The 26,536-nt window shown below is 39.8% G+C and overlaps 1 non-coding gene across 1 annotated transcript; it reads left to right on the plus strand.

Moving 5' to 3' along the window:
- TRNAK-UUU lies at positions 13,908 to 13,980 on the plus strand. The gene has a single exon. It is a non-coding gene; the product is annotated as a tRNA-Lys (tRNA).

Consider the following 26,536-nt stretch of genomic DNA (forward strand, 5'->3'; position numbering starts at 1 on the left):
ATTTATTCTCAGAGCTATATCTTGCTGTCTAACTTAAATGATTCGGTCATTACCTTTTGGAAAGACCAGCATGAATGACAGAGTTTCAGTTGTTCAGGAAGGCTTGGAGAGAAACAAGGATTTGTTCTAGCAGTAGAAACCAGCAGTGTAAACCAACATATTTCTGCCAATCATTGTAAACTTCTAGCACAGCAATACGGAGAAGGCAATGGCACCCCACTCCAGTACTCTTGCCTGGAAAATCCCATGGATGGAGGAGCCTAGTGGGCTGCAGTCCATGGGGTTGCTGAGGGTCGGACACGACTGAGCGACTTCACTTTCACTTTTCACTTTCATGCATTGGAGAAGGAAATGGCAACCCACTCCAGTGTTCTTGCCTGGAGAATCCCAGGGACGAGGGAGCCTGGCGGACTGCCGTCGATGGGGTCGCACAGAGTCGGACACGACTGAAGTGACTTAGCAGCAGTAGCACAGCAATAATGATTGTTGCTGTTCAGTCACTCAGTCGTGTTGCTTTGCGACCCCATGGACTACAGCACGCCAGGCTTCCCTGTCTTTTACTATTTCCCAAAGTCTGTTCAAACTTATGTCCACTGAGCCAATGATGCCATTCAACCATCTCATCCTCTGTCCTCCCCTTCTCCTCCGGCCCTTAATCTTTCCCAGCATCAAGGTCTTTTCCAATGAGTTTGCTCTTCGCATCAGGTGGACAAAGTATTGGAACTTCAGCTTCAGCAACAGTCCTTCCATTGAATATTCAGCATTGGTTTCCTTAGGATTGACTGGTTTGATGACAAATGTCCCTCTAGTCAAAGTTATGGTTTTTCCAATATTCATGTATAGATGTGAGAGATGGGCTATAAAGAAAGCTGAGTGCCAAAGAATTGATGCTTTGTGTGGTATTGGAGAAGATTCTTGAGAGTCCCTTGGACTGCAAGGAGATCAAACCAGTCCATCACAAAGGAAATCAGTCCTCAATATTCTTTGGAAGGACTGATGCTGAAGCTGAAACTCCAATAATTTGGCCACCTGATGTGAAGAACTGACTCATTGGAAAAGACCCTGATGCTGGGAAAGATTAAGGGTAGAATGAGAAGGGGAAGACCTACATGAGTTTGAGCAAACTCAGGGAGTTGGTGATGCACAGTGAAGCCTGGCGTGCTGCAGTCCATGGGGTTGCAAAGAGTCAGGCACGACTGAGCAACTGAACTAAACTGGACTGGTTTGATCTTGCAGTCCAAGGTTCTCTCAAGAGTCTTCTCTAGCACCACAATTCAAAAGCATCAATTCTTTGACACTCAGCCTTTTTTATGGTCCAAATCTCACATCCATACATGACTACTGGGAAAACCATAGCTTTGACTAGATGGACATTTGTTGGCAAAGCGATGTCTCTGCTTTTTAATATGCTGTCTAGATTGGTCTAGCTTTTCTTCCAAGGAAGAAGTGTCTCTTAATTTCATGTCTGTAGTCACCATCTGCAGTGATTTTGGACCCCAAAAAAATAAGTCTGTCACCGTTTCCATTTTTTCCCCATCTATTTGCCATGAAATGATAAGACTGGATGCCATGATCTTAGTTTTTTGAATGCTGAGTTTTAAGCCAGCTTTTTCCTAATTGATATTGGTGCTATACCAATACATTTACCATGTGCTGGTAGGCATCATCTTATCTGAAGCCCATAAGAAGTGTCAGTCTCCATTCTGTTAAATGAAAAAACAGTGGTTTAGAAAGTTACGGTGGTTTGCCCAGGGTCACCAGCTAGGCAGGTACAGGAACAGAAACGAATGCTATGACTTCTCTGTGGTATTCTACTTCATCTTCCACCTACGAAAGGGAAAAATGGCACATATACATATGAAGAAAAAGTGAAAGTGTTAATCGCTCAGCCGTATCCGATTCTTTTCAACCCTATGGACTGTAGCCTGCCAGGCTCCTCTGTCCATGGAATTCTCCAGGCAAGAATACTGGAGGGGGTAGCCATTCCTTTCACCAGGGGATCTTCTCGATTCAGAGATTGAACCCGGGTCTCCTGAATTGACAGACAGATTCTTTACCATCTGAGCTACCAGGGAAATTCATACCTATGAAGAGGTGTCCTTAAACCTATAAAGGCTCCATTTTAACAGCAGCTTATTTCTGTATAGGTAGTGCTCTTGTCAACTTAATGCTCTGCTTTTGCTATTCCTCTTAGGAGCTCTTTTCAAAATTTCTTTGCTGTACCAAGTCTATTAATACCATTTTGCAATGCTAATAGCCCCCAGTGAAAAGCACCCTTATTAGTTAAACAAACAATTCGATTCTAAATCTAAGAGCAAAGTCATAATTGATGAATCCGCAGTGACCCAAGGGTTTTAGCTGGTTACTGTACACTAAGCAAACACATTTGTCATCTCTATCTGAGTTAAGCATGAATTACTAACTGTAGAATTTCAGGAGTCACTTTTCCCCTTTTCACTGTCATAGGTCTGCTTTTAAAGTCTTCCATGTTTTATTTTAAATGCAGTCATTTCAGCTGCACTTTACTGTTTTTCTCTATTTCCATATCAAAAACTTACAGAAAGTTACAAAGCCATCTGAGTCCTTCCACCTTAGAAATTAGAGATCTTTGTTGCATCCGCTAGCATTTAAGTTTTGCTCCATCCTGTTTAGATTGGATGACTTTTCCCGTAGAGGAACTGAATGTATTCCACTGAGTTCCCTTCACAATCTCCACCATGTGTGGTCAATTAAATCCCAGCAGAATGTAGGAGTGTCCATTGAAACTACTTCCTAGGAAGCAGCAGGGTTTACTTCTAGTTTCTAAATATCATTGGATCTTCATGGGAACGATTTCTTCTCTATAGCCTCGACACAGCACACGTGGAGTTAGACATGACCCCACCTACATCTAATTTGGCAGCAATCTACTCTTTGAAGAAACCATACTGTTTTCATTAAAGATCTTGGTCATTCCTACTCTTCATAGGTTTATCTTTATTTTCTCTAAGTGCTTTTTTGCAAATGTGCACCTGGATTTTAAAGTGGATGCACCATTCAGAAAAGCCTATATAAAGTTATCTCTAGCAAAATAAAATTGGAACACAAAACAGATGCCTGGGAGACAATTATGGAAAAAATTATGAGAGTCAAATGGTGAAAATATATTTTGAGCTTATTTTAGTAGAGGTTTTGTTGGTGGTGGTGGTGATGGTGGTGTAAAAATGCCAGGATCAATTTTTAAAATGTGATAAAGTAATGCAATACTTTGTGGTTCTTTTGGGGGAGATGTTCCTTAAATCTGATAGTCGAAAAGTGTTTTCCTCTGGTTTTAGATACCTATGTAAATGTGCCTGAGATAAACTAATCATTGTTACACTATACTTAGAGGAAGACCATATGTAGTTCATATTGGAGAGGATTCAAACAATTTTTTACAATAAAATTACATTAACATGGATTTACTCTTTGGTTGCTGTTAGCCATCAATTTTGGAGATATGAGCAGTTAACAATAGCTAGTTTCAGTATTGGAGAAGGCAATGGCACCCCACTTCAGTACTCTTGCCTGGAAACTCCCATGGATGGAGGAGCCTGGTAGGCTGCAGTCCATGGGGTCGCTGAGAGTTGGACATGACTCAGTGACTTCACTTTCACTTTTCACTTTCATGCATTGGAGAAGGAAACAGCAACCCACTCCAGTGTTCTCGCCTAGAGAATCCCAGGGACGGCAGAGCCTGGTGGGCTGCCGTCTATGGGGTCGCACAGAGTTGGACACGACTGAAGCAACTTAGCAGCAGCAGTAGTTTCAGTATAAATCATGTTTCTGGGGCTATGTTTCCCTACTTAAAAGAGTAAACTGTGTTTTAGACTCTAGGGTAATTTTTATATTTACATTTACTTATATTTAATCTTATTTGTTAATTTTGTTTTTATGCAGAGGAGTTTTGCTCTTTACGGTTGAGGCTCTGTGAATTGCAACCTCCGCAGCACAACCAACACATTGTATACACATACATGCCATATAGGCATGGGATTTCAAGCAAAATTATTTTCTGTTAAAAATCGCATAATTTCAATAATCCTTCCCCCAAAGTATTTCAATTAAAAAAGATACATTGTACCTGTTTTAAAATGGCAAGTTATCAAAGAAGTATAAAGCCAAAACAGGAGAAACATTACCTTGTAACATAATCCCCCAAAAAAGGCCAAATTACTTGGCTCAATTACAATTGAATATGTGCCCAACACTTAGGTTAAAAACATTCAAATAAAAAAGGTTAAATTTGGACTGATTTTCCCAAGCAGTGGCAGAGCCTCTGAAAGCCCCTGCTCCCTCATACAATGACTGAAACACAAAGGAACTGCCTTCAATACAGCCGATCTGAAAAAGGTCTTTCCAGAATAAACGTTTGCAAGAAGCTAAAAGAATCAGGGGTTTTGAAAGGCCCTATTGCTTGCTATGGTCCAGCAGCACTGGCCTTCATCTATTCCGCAGACAGGCCTGGCTCTGCCCCAGCTGGGCACTCACAGGCCTGTTCTCTCGTCCTAGGGCCCTGCTGTCCTCTCTGCTCACCCAAGCAGTTTCTCCTGCTTCCTCAAGCTGAAACATCAGCTTGTCCAGAGGTCTTCCCACACCAAACAACCCAAAGTCATTTCCCAGCTAGTCTCCCTCAGAATAGTGTTGCTTCATAAAACTTCATAAAACACATATACGTACATACACATACTGCTACTGCTAAGTCAGTTCAGTCGTGTCTGACTCTGGGCGACCCCAGAGAGGGCAGCCCACCAGGCTCCCCTGTCCCTGGGATTCTCCAGGCAAGAACACTTGGGTGGGTTGCCATTTCCTTCTCCAATGCGTGAAAGTGAAAAGTGAAAGTGAAGTCGCTCAGTCGTGTCCGACTCTCAGCAACCCCCATGGACTGCAGCCCACCAAGCTCCTCCATCCATGGGATTTTCCAGGCAAGAGTACTGGAGTGGGGTGCCATCGCCTTCTCCGACATACACATATATGTATATATATGTACACACATACACAAAAGACCTCATCAAATTTTGAATTCCAGCAATTGTTAGACATGCTACTACTGTATTACATATCACAAAGAGAAAGAGAAGGGTATGATACTCTGTCAATCTTAGGATGTGTCCTGATGTCAAATATATTGAAATATAGGGGAGGACACGTGTACCTTAGAACCAGTGGGATATTGTATATGTGTCTCTATATAGATCAGTGTCCCCAGCTGCTCTCAAGGGTCACACTCGAAGATGAGGACTACGTCTGCATTGTTCACCCTGCAGGCCTAGCCACCAGCCCCTTGTCTGCATTTGGTATATGTATACTGAATATGTAAACAAGTTGACGGCCAGATGGTCAAGAAGATATTCATTGTTAAACACCATGCTATGTGAGAAGGTCTGCGTCTTATTCGTGCATGTGTGTGCTCAGTTGCTTCAGTCGCATCCGACTCTTTGTGACCCTATGGACTGTAGCCTGCCAGGCTCCTCTGTCCATGGGATTCTCCAGGCTAGAATACTGGAGCGAGTTGCTATGCCCTCCTCCAGGGCCTAGCTTCTGGACTCTGGGTGGTGCAGAAGTTAACGTCATACAGAGAGTAGGATTGTTATCTATTCCACACTGCCTGCATTGTCTTGAAGAATAATAAAGGGAGAAGAAGATTATTCAGCCAGTCAATATTTAAACCCACTCTGGCCTGGAGTTAAGCCATTTTTCATAGATTAGATACATTTTCTTAATTACTTGGATGGCTGGAGAAGAAAATGGCAACCCACTCCACTATTCTTGCCTGGAAAATTCCACGGACAGAGAAGACTGGCAGGCTACAGTCCGTGGGGTCACAAAGACTCAGACACAACTGAGAGTGCATTCCATTTATGTTTTACCTGAGAACTGAGTATCCAATATTACTGTAGCCATAGAAGAATTCTCTGTGAGACCCAAAAAGAAATATAGCTACCGATTTAGCTCCTACCATTATTGGTTGTGCAAAATAAACATGCTCTTGGTGAAATCCAGCTCTCACCAACACTATCATTAGTGTTCTTGAGCCTTCGGTACTATTCAGGTATGAAAATACATATTAACAGGAGATTAAGTCATAGTAACAGCAGAAGGTGTTTGTTTTGGCATTCTCTGCAATGATGTAGTAATTAATTCGTGGCAGTGTGCTTCTCTTTCTCCTTATTTTCAGTCTATAAACTACGACCTCAGCTGATCTAGGAGAGTAACAGAGGCAATGCCTTGCTAACACAATGAGAACACCACCAATGAGGTTGCCTAGAGATGACTCCAGGTTACTGGACGGGTTCAACTTAACGCTGATTTCGGCATACGATTATTTTAAAGTTCTTTGGTATTCTTAGCTGAAAAGAAAGATGACAAGTACAGCAAGTGTTATTGCTCCATTGCTTCTTTGCTAGGTGTGAGACAACGTTTTGCTCCATTAAATCAAAGCAAATAATGTTACAATGTTGTTTCCAGATTTCTAGCTCAACCCAGAAGGTTGATGCTTACTGTGAAGTCTCCGGAATTGGATCAAATTTTCAATTCAAATGAATAGAGCAACCATGCATCCGATGCCTCATAGATCTCCAAATTTAGCTTGAAACCTGTTCCTTTCTTCCAGATGACTGGCAGGGAGGCAAGAGGGAATTCACAGAATTAGCGAGTAAACCCATGGAGATATGATTTCTGTATATGCAGTGGTGTCTGTCTTTCACCAGTTTGTATTGAAGCTGGCATTACTAATAGGAATTACCCAGGAAAGCAATAAAATTTAGATATGTGGAGGTTAACCCTTTAGGGATTTCCCTTTATAAGGTCATGAAACTTGATTTTTTTTTTTTTCAAAGCTAGAAGACTAGATGGGCAGAAGCAACTATGAGAAATCATTTTCCTAGAAGATATTTAGTCTCACCTCACCTCCATTATAAGCCAATAATATGCTTTAGCTTGTGTCACCTCCCATCAGGGACTTAGTTCAGATCTTTGAGATTTTGCAGGTGGTGAACCACTTCTACCATTCTACCTTCCTGCCCCAGAGGAAAATTGTATTAGGTAAAGTTGAAGAAAGTACGATGGGAAAGAGCAAAGGGAAGAAGAGGAAGAAATCAGAGATTACCTTTTTACCCCTTCATCTCCAAACTTTTTAATATAGAAAATATTCATAAATAGGACTCCCCTGGTGGTCTAGTGGTTAAGAATCTGCCTTGCCATGCAGGCATGCAGGTTCGATCCCTGGTCAAGGAACTAAGATCCCACATTCTGCAGAGGACCTAAACTTGCCCACCACAAATTCTGAGCCACAGCACCACAGCTAGAGTCCAGGCACTGCAACGAAAAATATCCCACTTGATGCCGTAAAGCTCTCCCTGCTGCAGCTAAGACCCGATGCAGCCAAGTGAAAGAATATTCTATAAAGGTACAGGGTATATGTATTAAATGGAAGTAGTAAACATGGATGGCAACCCACTCCAGTACTCTTGCCTGGAAAATCCCATGGGCAGAGGAGCCTGGTAGGCTGCAGTCCATGGGGTCGCTAAGAGCTGGACAAAACTGAGCGACTTCACTTTCGCTTTTCACTTTCATGCATTGGAGAAGGAAATGGCAACCCACTCCAGTGTTCTTGCCTGGAGAATCCCAGGGACGGGGGATCCTAACAGGCTGCCATCTATGGGGTCGCACAGCCAGACATGACTGAAACGACTTAGCAGCAGCAGTAAACATGGAAAATATGCAAGACCATAGACCACAAAGTATTTAATGATAACTTATTACTTGCTTTCTAGACTCTTCCAGTGATTGATATTTAGGTCTCACTTGGATAAGCTCTATTTTTTCCCTACATTTGCTTACTGTATCTATTTTTATTTTTCCCTTCATATCTTTATAAGCCAAGAAAGCAGAGCTTCAAGTCAGATGGAAGAAATTTTCTTCCAAAAGAACTGAATTTGTTTTTTTTCTCAAGCCATCAAAATGTGTAAGAATTCCCTCTCCCTCCGTAGTTCCCTCTGCCATTTGGTCATTAGCTGGGGACAGCCATCAGAAAGGGGCCACTGGGATGGATTCTAAAGGAGGGCAGCTGATGGTCTCCATCAACTATGCTCCACCAGCAGGCTCTCTTGAAGGAGATGTCAATGGCAAATTTCCACAGCCATCACAGTAGTATACTGACGAATACCAGGGAAGTATTCACAGGTAAATACATCTCCGTCATTTCAAAACTGTCATAGTAATCCTATCCAAACAATTTCCAAATTATTTCTCAAAACCTAACATTCTGTTGCTTTCAGGTTTATAAAAGATCAGAATCATACATCGGGATTTCTAGTGGCTGAAACATGGTAAGTGAACTTCCTTAGCAACAGACCAAAATCTGCAGGCTATGGAACCATGCCTTCCTGACACCTGGGATATTGGATTTGCTACAACACATAATTGTTCTCAGCTATTTCCACTGTGGTTATTTTTCATTGTGCCACTCGGCAAGATAAAAAGGAAGGGAATATCAGGTTTTGCTTTCCCTTCTGTTTCCATGGACACGGGTTTATAATTTTATATGAAAATCAAAATCTGTCACTCTTACGAAATCTGTTCTTGAAGCGATTTTGCTAACAGCTTTGACTAATGCAGTAAAATAATTAGGAATCAGCAAAGAAAACACACAAAGGAAGGGAAATGAGCCCCTTCTTAAGGATGAACAAGGCAGGGTAGGGAGATGACTGTGGAGTGAGCCCGTGGTTTAGGAAAGGGATGAAATGAATAGAAGGCAATAAAGTACTTAATGAATGTGGGTGTTTTGGAGCATTGGATGGAATCTCAGCATGCAGTGTGAATATAAGTTCACTTTTAAGCCAGAAACAATTGAATTAATGTTCCTTTTAAACATAATAGAACCTAATGGCTAGTACTACATCTGCCTCCTGCTGTCTCTTATGCAAATATGTGAGTTTGTCAGCAGAACAGTTTCAAGACTCTTGCCATCAAGACATTTATCATTCCAAAAAAAATTCATACTGATCTTCAGCCTACTGGATTTTGGCCTAGTCTAGTATTTTGCAGGCCCCAGGTGTGTGGAGCTGTGTCGTCTGGTCCTTACCACATAAGGGTTAAAGAGGCCTTACTGCGTGCGAAGGACACTGGCAGACTGTAATTGGTATAAAAAAAACCCTGAGGGATCGTTGTTTTGAGGGAATAGTATATGCAAAAATATAAATTTTAAACAAGAAAATTAGGAATGAATTATCAAATTATAAAGAATTCTTCATTTTTCTGGGAGGATTTATTTCACTAATACTGTGAAATTAAAATGAATCAATTTGTGTACTACTCATGTTCCTGAAGTGTTTGACGTGGCCATGGTCCTTGTTCATATCAGGCTCTGAATACGGAGCTGCCCATCTGATCAGATCAGACCCACCCCGGATAATCTTATCAAGTAACTGAAGTCAATTATTGTGGAACTTTCATTGCATTTGCAAATCCCTTCAATTTTGTTATAATACCTAATGTAACCTAATGACAGGAATGAAATCCATCACACTCACAGGCAAGAGCTAGGGATTATAAAGAAGATGCTCAGAGGCCATTTTATTGAATTCTGTTTGACGCAGGTGAAGACTAAATATTCATTTGATAGATAGTGGTAGATTTTTAATATAACTGGATTTAATTATTAGTCAAACTCCATGCCAGATGAATATCATTACACATTTTTAGCTAGATGTAGGAACTCCCATACATATAGACTTTGATTAAAGGTAGCCATGGTAACTAGAAATTTCATTATCATCTTAGCACCAGTATTTTTTCCTCTGAGTACCATCCCAATCCGGAGAGAACGTGCCCATGTGTATGTGCAGTACTGGGGGATGAGGGTTAGGGGATGCCTTTTACCTAGTAGAAATGTTACTATTTAAAATTAATCAGAAATACGTCATTAGTTGCTTGACAGAGGGCAAAGACTGTTCAGAAAATATTTTTAATGAGATTCACTTCCAAATTTCTTCTTCAGAGTATGTATGATCTCATTCTTCCATATGAATATATATGTCTCCTAAATGTCATACACAAAATAGATAGATGGAGGGAAACAGATGAATAGATGGATAGATCAATCTTCTAGTCAAATTTGAACACTGAGGAATGGTCTTCATTTTTAAGTTAGACATTTAATACCCTTTAGGCCAGACTTCTTTAGGCTAGAATTTTTCAGACATAAAATTTGCTGATCCAGCAAATGAAATGTTCTATTAAAGTAACTGACGTATTCTTCAACAACCTTTCAAACATCACATTTGAAAGCTCATCAAGAGTTATTTTCAAGACCCACTGTGTGAAAGATGCTGTTCTAGACTCCCGGAAGTGGCCTATTTTCTAAAGAGGGCATAGAACATCAAGAAAACAAAAAGACAGGATGATTGCAGATAATACACATGCTTTGAAGGAAATGAAATAATCTGATTGAAAGGGATTGAACCAGAGGCAGCAGAGATAGTTCAGTTCAGTCGCTCAGTCGTGTCCGACTCTTTGGGACCCCATGAATCGCAGCACACCAGGCCTCCCTGTCCATCACCAGCTCCCGGAGTTCACTCAGACTCACGTCCATCGAGTCCGTGATGCCATCCAGCCATCTCATCCTCTGTCGGCCCCTTCTCCTCCTGCCCCCAATCCCTCCCAGCATCAGAGTCTTTTCCAATGAGTCAACTCTTCGCATGAGGTGGCCAAAGTACTGGAGTTTCAGCTTTAGCATCATTCCTTCCAAAGAAATCCCAGGGCCGATCTCCTTCAGAATGGACTGGTTGGATCTCCTTGCAGCCCAAGGGACTCTCAAGAGTCTTCTCCAACACCACAGTTCAAAAGCATCAATTCTTTGGTGCTCAGCCTTCCTCACAGTCCAACTCTCACATCCATACATGACCACTGGAAAAACCATAGACTTGACTAGATGGACCTTAGTCGGCAAAGTAATGTTTCTGCTTATTGACTATGCCAAAGCCTTTGACTGTGTGGATTACAATGAACTGTGGAAAATTCTGAGAGAGATGGGAATACCGGACCACCTGACCTGCCTCTTGAGAAATCTGTATGCAGGTCAGGAAGCAACAGTTAGAACTGGACATGGAACAACAGACTGGTTCCAAATAGGAAAAGGAGTACGTCAAGGCTGTATATTGTCACCCTGCTTATTTAACTTATATGCAGAGCACATCATGAGAAACGCTGGGCTGGAAGAAACACAAGCTGGAATCAAGATTGCCGGGAGAAATATCAAGAACCTCAGATATGCAGATGACACCACCCTTATGGCAGAAAGTGAAGAGGAACTAAAAAGCCTCTTGATGAAAGTGAAAGAGGAGAGTGAAAAAGTTGGCTTAAAGCTCAACATTCAGAAAACGAAGATCATGGCATCTGGTCCCATCACTTCATGGGAAATAGATGGGGAAACAGTGGAAACAGTGTCAGACTTTATTTTTTTGGGCTCCAAAATCACTGCAGATGGTGACTGCAGCCATGAAATTAAAAGACACTTACTCCTTGGAAGAAAAGTTATGATCAACCTAGATAAGGGGAGGTTAATTTAAACCATTTGTGAGATGCATTCTCATTGAGGAATTTACATTGTAACCTGGGCAACAAAAACAAGGCAAGCTAAGACAAAAGTTAAGCTTCTAGGTAAAGGGACCAACATCAGCAAAAATTTATGGTAGAAACCATCTTGGTATGTTGAAGGAATACGAAAAGAGTCAGGCAATAATAGAGTCCAGTGAAGGAGGGGAGAGAGAGTGGAGGTCAAATCCTAGAATTTAGATAATTTCTTTTAAGTCATGTGATGTTTGAGTTTTTGTTTCTAGGTGCAATTGATAACCATTTTAAGGTTGATTTTAATTGCGTTATTTTAAGGTTATTATAACCTTATTATAAGGTTATTTTAAAAAGAAAATCACTCTGGCAGATATATCTTGAATGGTATTTGATATCCATTCTTTATAACTGGAAACAAAAATATATTATTAGTCCAAATGAAGAATTCAGTCAATTATTTTCACTTTCAGTATTTATATTTGTTTTTAGTGTATCTCTCACTTAACCAGATACCTTTCTATCTGGCATAAATCTTGTCCATAATTATTTCTGATAAAAACCTTAAAAATTAACTTTCAAAGAAATGTTTAAATATTTTTTCTCTACTCACTGTTATTTTAAAGAATCCAAAGGAACTATGAAGCCCAAGTTCAGTTTACTCGCTTAGTCATGTCCAACTCTCTGTGACCCCATGGACTGCAGTACGCCAGGCTTCCCTGTCCATCACCAATTCCCAGAGCTTGCTCAAACTCATGTCCATCAAGTTGGTGATGCCATCCAACCATCTCATCCTCTGTCGTCCCCTTCTCCTCCTGCCCTCAATCCTTTCCAGCATCAGGGTCTTTTCCAATGAGTCAGATCTTCACATCAAGTGGACAAAGTATTGGAGCTTCAGCTCCATCATCAGTCCTTCCAATGAATATTCAGGGCTGGTTTCCTTTAGGATTGATTGGTTTGATCTCCTTGCTGTCCAAGGGACTTTCAAGAGTCTTCTCCAGCACCACAGTTTGAAAGTATCAATTCTTTGGCACTCAGCCCTCTTGGTCCATCTCTCACATCCATACGTGACCACTGGAAAAACCATGTCTTTGACTGTATGGACCTTTGTTGGCAAAGTGATGTCTCTGCTTTTTAATATGCTGTCTAGGTTGGTCATAGCTTTCCTTCCAAGGAGCAAGCGTCTTTTAATGGCTGCACTCACCATATCAGTGATTTTGGAGCCCAAGAAAATAAAGTCTGTCACTGTTTCCATTGTTTCCCCATCTATTTGCCATGAAGTGATGAGACCAGATGTCATGATCTTAGTTTTCTGAATGTTGAGTTTTAAGCCAGCTTTTTCACTCTCCTGTTTCACTTTCATCAAGAGACTCTTTAGTTCCACTTCACTTTCTGCCATTAGGATGGTGTTATCTGCATATCTGAGGTTATTGATATTTCTCCCTGCAATCTTGATTCCAGCTTGTGCTTCTTCCAGTACATTCTCATGCTGTACTGTGCATATAAGTTAAATAAGCAGGGTGACAACATACAGCCTTGACGTACTCCTTTCCCAATTTGGAACCAGTCCATTGTTCCATGTCTGGTTCTAACTGTTTGTTCTTGACCTATATACAGATTTCTCCAGAGGCAGGTAAGGCAGTCTGGTATTCCCATCACTTTAAGAATTTTCCACAGTTTGAGGTGACCCACACAGTCAAAGTCTTTAGTTGTAGTCAAAGAAACAAATGTTTTTCTCTAATTCTCTTGCTTTTTCTATGATCCAACGGATGTTGCCAATTTGATCTCTGGTTCCTCTGCTTTTTCTAAAACCAGCTTGAACATCTGGAAGTTCTCAGTTCATGTACTGTTGAAACCTAGCTTGGAGAATTTTGAGCATTACTAGCATGTGAGATGAGTTCTACTGTGTGGTAGTTTGTTCATTCTTTGGCATTGCCTTTCTTTGGGATTGGAATAAAAACTGATCTTTTCCAGTCCTGCGGCCACTGCTGGGTTTTCCAAATTTGCTGACATATTGAATGCAGCACTTTCACAGCATCATCTTTTAGGATTTGAAATAGCTCAACTGGAATTCCATCACCTCCACTAGCTTTGTTCATAGTGATGCTTTCTACGGCCCACTTGGCTTCGCACTCCAAGATGTCTGGCTCTAAGTGAGTGAGCACACCATCGTGGTAATCTAGGCCATTAAGATCTTTTTTGTATAGTTCTGTGTATGCTTGCCACCTCTTCTTAAATATGTTTTGCCTCTGTTAGGTCCATACCATTCTGTCCTTTATTTTGCCCATCTTTGCATGAAATGTTCCTTTGGTATCTCTAATGCCCAGATAGCTCAGTCAGTAGAGCATCAGACTTTTAATCTGAGGGTCCAGGGTTCAAGTCCCTGTTCAGACCTCTCTATTTGCTTCCCTGGTGGCTCAGATGTAAAAAATCTTCCTGCAGTGCAGGAGACCTGGGTTCAATACCTGGGTTTGGAAGATCCCCTGAAGGAGGGCATGGCAATTGACTCCAGTATTGTTGCTGGAGAATCCCCATGGACAGAGGAGCCTGGCAGGCTACAGTCCATGGGGTCACAAACAGTCAAACCCAAATTTGTCTCTAAATCAATCTGTTCTTTTTCTTTCATTAATTAGCTATGATTTGTTATTTCTATGCTAAGGAATAGAAATATCATGATAGTATAATCTTTTTCTAAGCAGAAAAACCAACATTGATACACCTGTTTTGGAATGAAAGTGACAAAATATTTTCATGATACAGAAAAATCAAATATGACAGGACATTTTCTTTTCAATAGCCCATTTTCAACACTTGTCTTATAACTAGTTTTTCCAGCTATATTTTCAGTACGTGTGAACATGTCCAGTGACCTCTACAGCAAACCCTCAACATTTTGTCCACTTTAGGTAGCTAGGGTTTTAGATATCCAAGCAACTTACTTCACAGTGCTAAAAAAAAAAAAAAAGCATAAATTTCAAAGGATTCTCTCCTTCAAACAGTATAGAGAGTGGAGCACAAAAAATTTACAATCAAAAGTCAAGAACACAGAGACATCTTGATTCCAGTAATAGCAGACTACATAATGAGGGCAAGTTCTACGGCATAAATACTTCTATTTGAAAGCACTGAAGAGCCAAAGGAGCATTAAAAAAAGGACAAAGATCCAGGAAAAGGCAGAAACCCAGAAAGAAACCTTTTCTATTTGGGGCCACTTTTCCCCTTGGAGACTTGTGCCAATTCCAGATAAAGTGGCTGAGAAGCTGAGAAACTGAGCCAGAGTACTTTTGACAATCTGCCAGAGTTAGGGGGACACAGTTTGGGGCCAGAGTCCACCAAGAAGGAGGGCTCACTCTTTGATCTCTGTTGAGACCTGAACATCACGTCGTAAGGATGAACTCAGAATAGACAGGCTTTTAAAAGATTGTAGGACACCTTGACAACATCTCTACATATGAAAATTAGCATATCACAAACACAGTCAGCAGCTTCGCAGAGCAAATGTTAATTCTCTTTTAAAAAAAGGTAAGATTATCCTAGACCTCAGATTATTTCTAAAAACAGTTGTGCACAATGTACTAAACACAACAAAAAATAACCAGGCACAAGAGAAATAAAATTATATAAACTGGAAACAGCAGAAAAAATAGACAATAATCAAACAGCAGTTACTTTAAGGTATTCGGTTCAGTGCAGTTCAGTTCAGTCGCTCAGTCGTGTCCGACACTTTGCGACCCCATGAATCGCAGCACGCCAGGCCTCCCTGTCCATCACCATCTCCCGGAGTTCACTCAGACTTGCGTCCATCGAGTCAGTGATGCCATCCAGCCATCTCATCCTCGGTCGTCCCCTTCTTCTCCTGCCCTTAATCCCTCCCAGCATCAGAGTCTTTTCCAATGAGTCAACTCTTCGCATGAGGTATTATGCTTATCAAATACAGACTTTAAAGTGTAATATTTTACTATTTTACATTGTTGATGAAGATAAAAGCCAAGATTGAGAAATTCAACAGGGAACTGGAACACTAGTAATAAAAGAGCCACATGAAAGCTCAAAAACTTTGTTGAAAAATACAGTAATTGAAATTAAGAATACAATGGATGAGTTTAACAACAGATTAAATGAGTTGAAGAGGAAATTTGTGAAGTGAGGGTTAGATCAAAAGAAACATTCAGCATAAAATGAAACATAAAAGGATGGAAAGACATTCAGCTGATGCAGTGAGAAACTCTACCATATAATAGGATTCATGAAAAATAAAGACCAACTGGGACAGAAGCAACATGTAAAGGATAATGATTGAAAACACCAAACCAAGGATTCGAGAATTCCTCCTTAATGATACAGTATAAAAGCTTTCCATTTGAGGCAAGGCATAAGACAATGATACCTCCTCTCACCACTTTTATGGACGCTTTAAGAATAAAAAGGAAAAAGTATAGTTGTCATTATTCTCAGACAATATAATTATATGAATAAGAAACCCAAAAGAATCTACAGTTAAATTATTAAAATTAATAGTTAAAATGAAGAAAATTACTTAATTTTGCTAACCCTGAAAATGATTCATTCAAAACAATTCCTTAATAAGTATCCTTAACAAGCAAATAGGAAATACAAATAAATAAGACAGTGCATCTGATAAAAGGGCAAAATAAGTCTTAATCTCTGAAACCAATGAGGCAAAGTGATAAAAAAAAAAAAAGTTCACCATCTTCTCCATCACGTACATACTCCAAGCTGAGCTGCAACAAACACAGCACATACTGTTTCAGGCACTTGGAGAACGGAGAAATGGTCAAAGTTGATTCTTCTTTGCCTTTTTTTCAGCCTGTGTCTGATAAGTTTAATACTTTGAAGTAACTGTTACTTGATTTCTACTGTATTTTTCCTGCTGTTTCCTATTTATGTGCTTTTATTTCCTTAGTGCTTAGTTATAGCTTATAGTCTATTTACAGAGCTAAGACTACTGCAGTTGGGAATCAGTTGCAAAGAGTATAAGTCTTATTTATTCATTTGAGCATATCCTCACTCAACAAAAGAAGATTGATTTCCTGTCTTCCATGAATCATTTTTTCTGAGACATTAAGAAAGATAAACAGAAATAAGACAAAATCTTTAGCATTAGAGAAGAGGCCAAAGAAGAGAGATCGGAAGCAAGGTCTGAAGATACAGGAAATGTTTTGTGGAGGACCCAAAAACTAAGCTAAGCTTGCAATAGTGGAGAGAATTTGGATAGAGCCAAGATTTGGCTACCCAAAAACAAGGGACTTACCTCGTGTGTCTGTTTTAGGTAGATGAGCATGGTGTTTAGAAGCATGGATTTCAGAGTCAGACTGGCCATGTTTGAACCTGCCTCCACCACTTACTAACCCTAAGTGACCTAGACACTCTCATCATATGGAAAAGGGATCCTGATAATATTACCTCACAGATCTTTTACAAACGCTAAACAAATTAATCCACTTTACAACTTGCCCAATGCCTAGCACAAAATAGACACAGCTGTAATAATTATTGTTACCTCTTTTATGTCAAATGTTACCCTAAACACTGTGATAGATGTATTTTTTTTAAGTCTCTCCCCTCAAAGACCTTTAAAATTTACTTGGAGTTTTGGTGGGGGAAGTTGCCACTGAAGTGTATGGTGAAGGATACTTAATATCATGAAGAAATATTCAAATATATTGTGAAAAGAAAAAAATAAAGGAAACTGCAATAAGGAACTGAAAGTATAGTCCCAAGTATCTTTTTCTGAACTCAGATAGGATTCCTAAAATTCCAGAAAATAGGAGCAACTCTCTCTGGGTACTAGAAGTATGAGTGCTTTTTTTTTTTTTTTTTCCTCAGTTATTTTGGTTTTTGAAACTTTTTATTTTGTATTGGGATACAGCCAATTAACGATGTAGTGATAGTTTCAGGTGAACAATACAGGGATTCAGCCATACATATACATGCATCTATTCTGCCCCAAACTCCCCTCCCATCCAGGCTGCCACATAACATTGAACAGAGTTCCATGTGCTATATACAGTAGGTCCTTGTTGGTTACCCATTTTAAACATAGCAGTAGGTACAGGCAACCGTCTGAGTCTCTTTCTGTTTTGTAAGTTCATTTGTGTCATTTCCTCTTTGATTCCACATTTAAGGGATGTCATACGATATCTCTTCTCTGTCTGATTTGCTTCACTCAGCATAACAATTTCTAGGTCCATCCATCTTTCTGCGGGAGCATTTTTAAGAAATATTATTGGATTATAAACTTGAAGGAGAGACTGGGTGTAGTGGGGTTCACAGGCTTTGGGATCATAAAGAAGTGGGTAGATAACTCAGCTAAATCTCTGCCTGTGCAACCTTGAAACAGAGTTTTTGTTCCTTTTATCTGTTCATTTTAACTTTCTCAGCCTCTGCTTCTTTCATCTACAAAATGAGAGGGCCTAGCACTTGTAGATGATATACACACAGTGATTATTTCTGCAAGGCAAACTAACTTCCCCATTTAGCATTCATTCACAGCCTTCGTCACCAGCCGCACAAATTCACCATAAGCCCAAGTCCATGCCATTGGCCATTCAGTGTAACCAGAGCTACAAGGTGATCATATTGGTCTCAGATCCTTTTTAAACACTCAGTGATGTCCAAGGCAGTAGAAGTGTGTATTTGTTTCTTCATTCATCTGGCAAGAATTAATGCTGAATACCAGAATTTGCAGCACTATATGCTAGGTGCTAGACTTTGTAAATATCTTGCTTGTCACAAAGTATGAAATTAGAATTCATTTTCATTAACATTCATTAATTCATTCATTCAATGATTATTCATGAATTGTATTTACTATGCTAAGCAATGAGTATGAAATTAGTTTATCCCCAATCCATTTCTTCTAGCCTCTTAGAGAAACCACAGTTGGATCTGCTTGTGGTTTCAAAAAGAGAACTAAAATTGTATTTACCTTTGACTACAAATAGCATTGGAATAAACACAAGTCAAATAAATCCTGACTGATCAAATCCTAGCAGCTCCTATATGACATTTCAATCTTTTCATGCTGTTTTTGAGCTATTTGAGTTGAGATATTTTGAATTTACTTGTTTCAAAAGTCAACATCAGATGCTGTCTCATATTCTATCAGTTTCAGGCAACACTGGAAGTTTAAAAGTTTTAATTTAATCTGAAAGTCTCTTATTTCATAATCGTCAATGCAAGATAACCAGAACTTGAATGAAGGAAAAAAGAAAGAGCGACAGAGTCTCTTCCTTCACAGCAGCTTTTCATGCAAATCTAACTCTGAAATCCATGCAGAATTAGATTCAAGAAATGGTGCTCTTACGAAAAGTGTGCCACCCATCCCTGTTGTTCAAAAGAGCTGACATAGCAAAAGTTTAAAGCAATCTACCTTAGACTGCAAGGAGGTCCAACCAGTCCATTCTGAAGGAGATCAGCCCTGGGATTTCTTTGGAAGGAATGATGCTAAAGCTGAAGCTCCAGTACCTTGGCCACCTCATGCGAAGAGTTGACTCATTGGAAAAGACTTTGATGCTGGGAGGGATTAGGGGCAGGAGGAGAAGGGGACCACAGAGGATGAGATGGCTGGATGGCATCACTGACTCGATGGACGTGAGTCTGAGTGAACTCCGGGAGATGGTGATGGACAGGGAGGCCTGGCGTGCTGCGATTCATGGGATCGCAAGGAGTCGGGCATGACTGAGCGACTGAACTGACTGACAGTAATAGAAGACTAGTTAAATAAAGTATTGCATTGTCACAGAATGGAATATGCAGTCATTGAGATATCACAGACAAATGAGACATGGAAAATTCTACAAAATAAATTGCTATTTTATAGGACATTTCAACCTCACAGTTTTGACCCAGCTACTTTTGTCTCTAAAGAAATTTTGACCCTGAGGATATTTTATAGCACAAACATTTTGATCAGATTAGGCCAATATTGAAAACATCTTCAAGAAATTGGGTCCCAGAGAGTTCTTGAGTGGTCCAATGGCTAGGGCTCCACACTCCCATTGTAGGGGGCATGGGTTCAATCCCTGGTTGGGGAACTAAGATCCTGCATGCTGTGAAATCCAGCAAAAAAAGAAAGAAAGAAATTATGGCCCAGACAAACACCCACTGAGCCAATTTATTTCTTGATCAAAATAGTACTGTAACCATTTTCATTTTTTTTCAATTTTGTTCTTTATTTAACTGAGATCACTTCATTGACATTAGTTGTTTTCCACCTAAATTATAAAATCATAATTTCATTCATCAACAAGGTTTTTGTCACATCAATTTTTATTGATTTCTTTCCATCTTTGTGAGTTTTTCTTTTGTCACCATTATATCTACCAAGTTCAACATTTCTGGGTGAGAGTTTGCAAATCTAAATATTGTTAAGGTCTTATTCTATTAATTTTAATCAATGACAATTTTTACCATGTGCAGTTAAAGACATTGTCAGTTTTATTCCATGGAGATTATTTGCACCAGTAACATTTAATGCAAATGTTATTATTTCTCAATTAACTCATATGAAAACTGTAAGTAAATAATAAAAAAAAAAAAGGAAGGGAAAGAGTTCAGGAAAGGAAAAGAAAATGAGTGAATGAAAGAGAAAACAGGTGAAAGAGGAAGGCAAGAAAGAATGAAGAAAAGGGAGACAAAAAGAAACATGTGAAGAAAGAAACAGGTCAACACATAAGAGCAGTCAAAGTAGAGGGATCAAAATGGAAGGATAGGATATGACTAAAATATAACATAATAATGCAATGTTCTCAAGCTTAATCTGGAGAAGGCAGTACTCTTGGCTCCATGGACAGAGGAGCCTGGTAGGCTGCAGTCCATGGGGTCGCTAAGAGTAGGGCTCGACTGAGCGACTTCACTTTCACTTTTCACTTTCCTGCATTGGAGAAGGAAATGGCAACCCACTCCAGTGTTCTTGCCTGGAGAATCCCAGGGACAGGGGAGCCTGGTGGGCTGCTGTCTATGTGATTGCACAGAGTCGGACATGTCTGAAGCAACTTAGCAGCAGCAGCAGCAAGCTTACTCAGGCCAGTGCTTGCCCTTGATAAGATAAATTCCTGAAAAACTCCTCCAGAACATTCTTGTAATTCTTGGTTTTGGTTTCCCTACATATTGATCTGCATCAGAGAAAGGATGAATTCACTGCGTCAAAGAAGGATGTTTTTCTGTTCAGTTCAGTTCAGTTCAGTCTCTCAGTCGTGTCTGACTCTTTGCAACCCCATGAACCACAGCACACCAGGCCTCCCTGTCCATCACCAACTCCCAGAGTTCATCCAAACTCATGTCCATTGAATCTGCGATGCCATCCAACCAGCTTGTCTTTCTACATGACCATATAACAACCAGTTAAAACATGTAACATTTTATTAATATTTTGTTTGTTCTTCATGCTAAACAGTTAACCTAAGGTTGTTCATCAACATGAACACTAGGTATTTGGACATCAATCTGGTTGGGGTACACAGAGGTTGTGATATTTATAGCACAAAATAAAATATATTGATCTCCCTGGTATGAAAGATAAGGCTAAGATCCAGGTAATGAATGTATCAAATGCTAGGTGTTGGTCAAACGCTGGGGCAAGGGCATGAGGGAAAGCACAAAGTAGAGCAGATGAGAACAATTCTGGCACCTTCTCAAATGATGTATTTGCATCCTGGGGCCACCTTAGAGCCAAGCGAGGTCTTCATTTCTGCCCTTCTTCATCTCCAGCTCCCAAGAAACTAACTCTACTGCCCCAGACCAATAGTGTTCAAACCTCTCACTTCTTTTTTGGAGGCACAGACTCCAAAAATGTTATGCAAAAGCCTAACTTTTTAAATCAGGAAAAGTTACTCTTCTAGAGCTAGAACAAGCAAGGAAAATAGCAGGGTTGGTGGAGGGGTAAATCTCACACACTTCGTTTCTTCCTCCTCCCCACTCCAATCACCCCACAGTGACTTTAGCAGGAGACCCACAGAACCCAGTTTGAGCCCCACTGACTCAGACTTCATGAACTATATTCTAGAATCTCTGAAGATAAATTTTACTAGTAAACTTGCAAGAGTAGAGATGGCACAGCTTTGACAGAGCCTTAAAGGCTGAACCAACGTATTAGTTTTTTTAGCTGCACCATGAGTCATGTGGAATTTTAGTTCACCAACCAAACAAAGATAAAACTTGTGCCCCTTGCCTGCATTGGGAGATTGGAGACTTAGCCACTGGACCACCAGGGAAGTCCAACCTATTAAATACTTAAATTTTAAACATCTCTTAGAAGTTCACTGCTGATTTTAAATTAGATTATTAAAAATAATAATAATGATAGCCGACAATGATATAGCACCTTCTTCTTTCTTGACAATATTTTAAGTGTTCACATGTATTAATATATTTAATTCTCTTAACTCTGAGAGATCAATATTATTATCTCCTACCTAGAGATGAAGAAGTCAAGCCACATAGAAGTCACTAACTTGTCTGAGGTCATACACCTTGTTAGTGAAGTGGAAATGTATTAAAATCAAAATCTGATACATGTTTCATTTGCAAGAGTAAGAAATTATACTTGAACACAATCATGGAAAAATCTTCAATGATTCCAAATCATATGGCATTTTCTTAATAGTTCGTCTCAAACAATTTCCATAGAGTCACAGAAATTAATTCTCTAGGCTTAAGTCGTAAAAGGTCATGAAAATTTGGTCTGAGTGATTGAAGATCTTTTAGGAGTCTGTGACTCGATAAATTCACTTTTAATATGAGTAATCTGTGACAATAATACTTGCCTAACAAAGTCTTCTTACACAACTCACTGACAGTCTTTTGGACTCTGTGGGAGAGGGAGAGGGTGGGATGATTTGGGAGAACGGCATTGAAACATGTATAATTTCAAATATGAAACGAATCACCAGTCCAGGTTCAATGCATGATACAGGATGCTTCGGGCTGGTGCACTGGGATGACCCAGAGGACGGTATGGGGAAGGACATGGGAGGGGGGGTTCCGGATGGGGAACATGTGTACACCCATGGCGGATTCATGTCGATGTATGGCAAAACCAATATAATAGTGTAAAGTAATTAGCCTCCAATTAAAATAAATAAATTTATATTTTAAAAAAATAAATAAACTAGAGACACATCACACACACACAAAAGATAAAATCTACCCCAAAATATACTTTTTCCAAATTTTTGTTTTGTTGAAGGGGGAATTAAAGTCAAAGATACTGTTATCATCAGGGGCATAACATATACCAATAGAAAGAAAATGAGAGATATGATAACTAGATTAAAAAATTCTAAGTATTATGAAAGACTGATAATGTGAGTGGAAATTATCAATGGAGGATGAGATTTCAAATGGATTTTGGAGAACTCTGGAGTTTTACTAATTTATTTTAAAATTATTAAATATATATTAAATGCTTAACAATAATAAAAGCTTTAACTTTGATTCTTGAAGAACTACTATAATGTCATTAATTCATTAAAAAGTCAGAAGTTATTTGTTGACTACGTAGCAGTAATATGGATTTCTCTGGTGGCTCAGATGGCAAAGCATCTGCCTACGATGTGGGAGACCCAAGTTTGATCTCTGGGTTGGGAAGATCCTCTGGAGAAGGAAATGGCAACCCAATCTAGTACTCTTACCTGGAAAATCCAGGACAGAGGAGCCTGGTAGGCTACAGACCATGAGGTCGCAAAGAGTCGGACACGACTGAGCGACTTCATTCACTCACTAGCAGTAATACTGACACTGTCCTCAGTAACACAGATATAAACAGAACTGAAAGTTTCTGCTCTCTTAGAGTATATTCTAATGGAGGGAGGCAGATGACAAACCAATGAAAGAATAAGAAAAGTACTAGATAGTGATAAGGAGCGTGCAAAGATAGCGTATGATAGCCAGAGTCTGGTGGATACTACAGATTCAGTACTTGAGAAAGTCATCTCTAAGGAAGTGATATTTAAGCTGAAACCAGATTGGTAAAAAAGAGCCAGTACTTGAAGATAAGAGAGAACAGGCAACAGGAATGGATAGTGAGAAGACACTAAAAGTGCCTGAAAGAAAGGTGACCAGTGTGGTTGGAGCATCAGGGTCAATGGAGGAGAGTGATGGGTATTTAGGCCGCAGTTGTGGGCCTCCCAAGACAATGACAAATCACACATAATGAGAAAAATTGATGGACAATAACATACTTCCATAGGATAAATGTTATGGAAACAATAAATATGGACAACCTTCTATTGGAGCAAAGAGGCACCTAACCAAGACTAGGAAATGTGATACTGACTTTAAGCCCTACAGGATGAGAGGAGTGAGCCAGATAAAGCAAGGCTAAAGGCATTCCAAAGAAAGTTCTAGAATAGCAAATACTTCATTGCAGCCAGAGCCTAGAGTCCAAAGCAGGAGTGTGGTGAAAGATGAACCTGAAGACATAGGCAAGGACAAAATGATAGTCATAAAAATGCCACAGTTTGAAGTTATTTTTTTAGCTGAGTAAATCAGACAACAAACACAATGAATATAGATACAACATATATGTTAATACATTAGAAAGCAGCCTTCAAGAGCCTAGTGTTCTAAGCAATGAGGACTTCTATCTTATTTCTAGCACCCCAGAAAAAACAAAAGTTAAAAAAAAAAGGTACTAGTTCTTTGCCAAGCTCAATCTCAGGATTCAGTCCTCACCTAGAAAGTTCTTACTTTCTATTGGCTACTATCAAACCAAAGTCAGTGACTCCCCACTGCAATAGTTCATTCACCAAATATTCTGGGGCCCTCTCTGCAGCATCCCTCCCAGAAGGAAGATTGCATATCGCTGCTCTGATGGACTCAGAAGTGCTCACGTGACCTGTTTTAACCAATGAAATGTAAACAGAAATGACCGGGTGTCACACAGAGGCTTTCAGAACTGGCAAACTGTTCGTGTTTCTTTTCCCGCTGCTACAACCACCAAGGGGTCCAGGTAAAGCCTGCTCCATCAGATGACAGGATGCAGCGCAATGGCCAACATGGAAAGGACACGGTGAAGATGGTTTTGTTTTGTTTAGTTGCTCAGGCATGTCCGACTCTCTTGTGGTCTATAGCCCACCAGGCTCCTCTGTCCACTGAATTTTCCAGGCAAGAATACTGGAGTGGATTGCCGTTTCCTTCTCCAGGGGATGTTTCCAACCTAGGGATCAAACGTGCGTATCCTCCATTGCAGGTGGATTCTTTACTACTGAGCCAATAAGAAAATAAATCAGCTTATAAATCCCTGAGGTTGGGGGTGGGGCAAGGCTTGCTTGTTACTGCAACATAAACTAGCCTATCCTGACTAACAAATTCACAAATACAGACTTCCAGAACAGAAGAGATGAGGCAAGAGATGCTGAGTTAACACCATGTACCTGCAACCCTATAGTCTGGTTACTCCACTCAGGGATTTCCCCCACAGATTTTACACCAGAACCATGAAAATGAAAGGTATTTAATTTTACATTTTCACTCTCCCTGCTCGTGACCAAACAATTCAGTACTAATGACTAACTACTCTAACCAAAAAAAAAAAAAAAGTGTGACAGGGGATGTAGGCTGCGTGTCTGTGCTTCATTTTCACAGCCCACAGCTATAAATAATACCATTTAGGAAAGCACACATTGCCTTAGATGGAAGGCAGAAAGAAAAGCACTTTCTCTGATAGTTTAGCAACACATTCAGATTTCATGTCTCAAGGTAAAAATAGGCCTAACAAATGAATTAAATTTGGAAGCTGAGCTGAAGTGAAGAGCACTGGCATTATAAAACATGCCGTAGGAGGAAAGAAAGACTTATAAGGTGCTGTTTTCTCTCTGCTGGTGAGCAGGATAGAAGGGTGGATAAAAGGATTTTCCTGAGAAATAAAAATAATCACCAAGAGTTTGAAGTTAAAAATATCACTTTTATAACATGGGTAACTGAAAGGAACTCTGAAAAACCATGTGGGCTTCAGCAAAGAAAAAAACTTGAGAGGTAGGATTTTCTTCTGAGTACTTTCAATATTAAGGGGAAAAGAGATTCACAGAAAATGGATGTAAAAGAATCTTTAAAAAATACATAAAATTCCAGTTCAACAACTCATACATTTGATCTGTTTCAGTAAAACCCACCCATTTCTATCATGCAACTTTTAGTGCTATATTTAATGGTTCTGGTACTTGCGCTAAGGAAAAGTAAGGAGATGCTATATGTTCCAAAATAAAAGAAAAATAATCATTCATCAACCTTTCTTAATGCTGCAGTCTAAGGCAATTAAATGTCAATCCTATACCACATGCAAACAAAAAACACCAAACTGTCTTCCTATGTTAAAATATGCACTATTTGTCTACAAGCATAAATATATTTAACATTAGATATATTCATGAGGGTAAGAATTGTTTCTTGCTCTCCTTTTTACCTCTCTCAGGGTGTCATCTGCGTATCTGAGGTTATTGATATTTCTCCTGGCAATCTTGATTCCAGCTTGAGGTTCATCCAGCCTGGCATTTCACATGATGTACTCTGCATAAGCAGTGTGTGTATTTGAATAGAGTGACTTTTCTCCATCAGCCCCTCTTTGCTTTAAGTGGCCTACCAGGTATGTACCATACACTATATTGATGGAAAACTTGGAAACTTTTATGCCAGCAAAACATTAGCAGACAATAACAGCAACATCTGTGTTCCCCAAACTGCACTACTGACATCGTAAAAGTGATTTAGGATAACTCAATTTAATCATTTCACTGAACCACTAGAGAACGGGCTGAGTATGCCAGCAGTCCTGTGGCCATGGTAATTTGGCCAGCTCTCGGTTCCCCAAGCCTGGGCCCTAAACACAGGTGAGGCCTTTTCAAGAGATCCAAATGGCTTGGGGTTGCAGCTGAGATGACTCATAGCCATGATCACTAGAAAGCAGAGGGCTCATGTGTTCATTGTCGAA

Source organism: Capra hircus, chromosome 5 (assembly GCF_001704415.2).
Source record: "Capra hircus breed San Clemente chromosome 5, ASM170441v1, whole genome shotgun sequence".
Taxonomy (NCBI): domain Eukaryota; kingdom Metazoa; phylum Chordata; class Mammalia; order Artiodactyla; family Bovidae; genus Capra; species Capra hircus.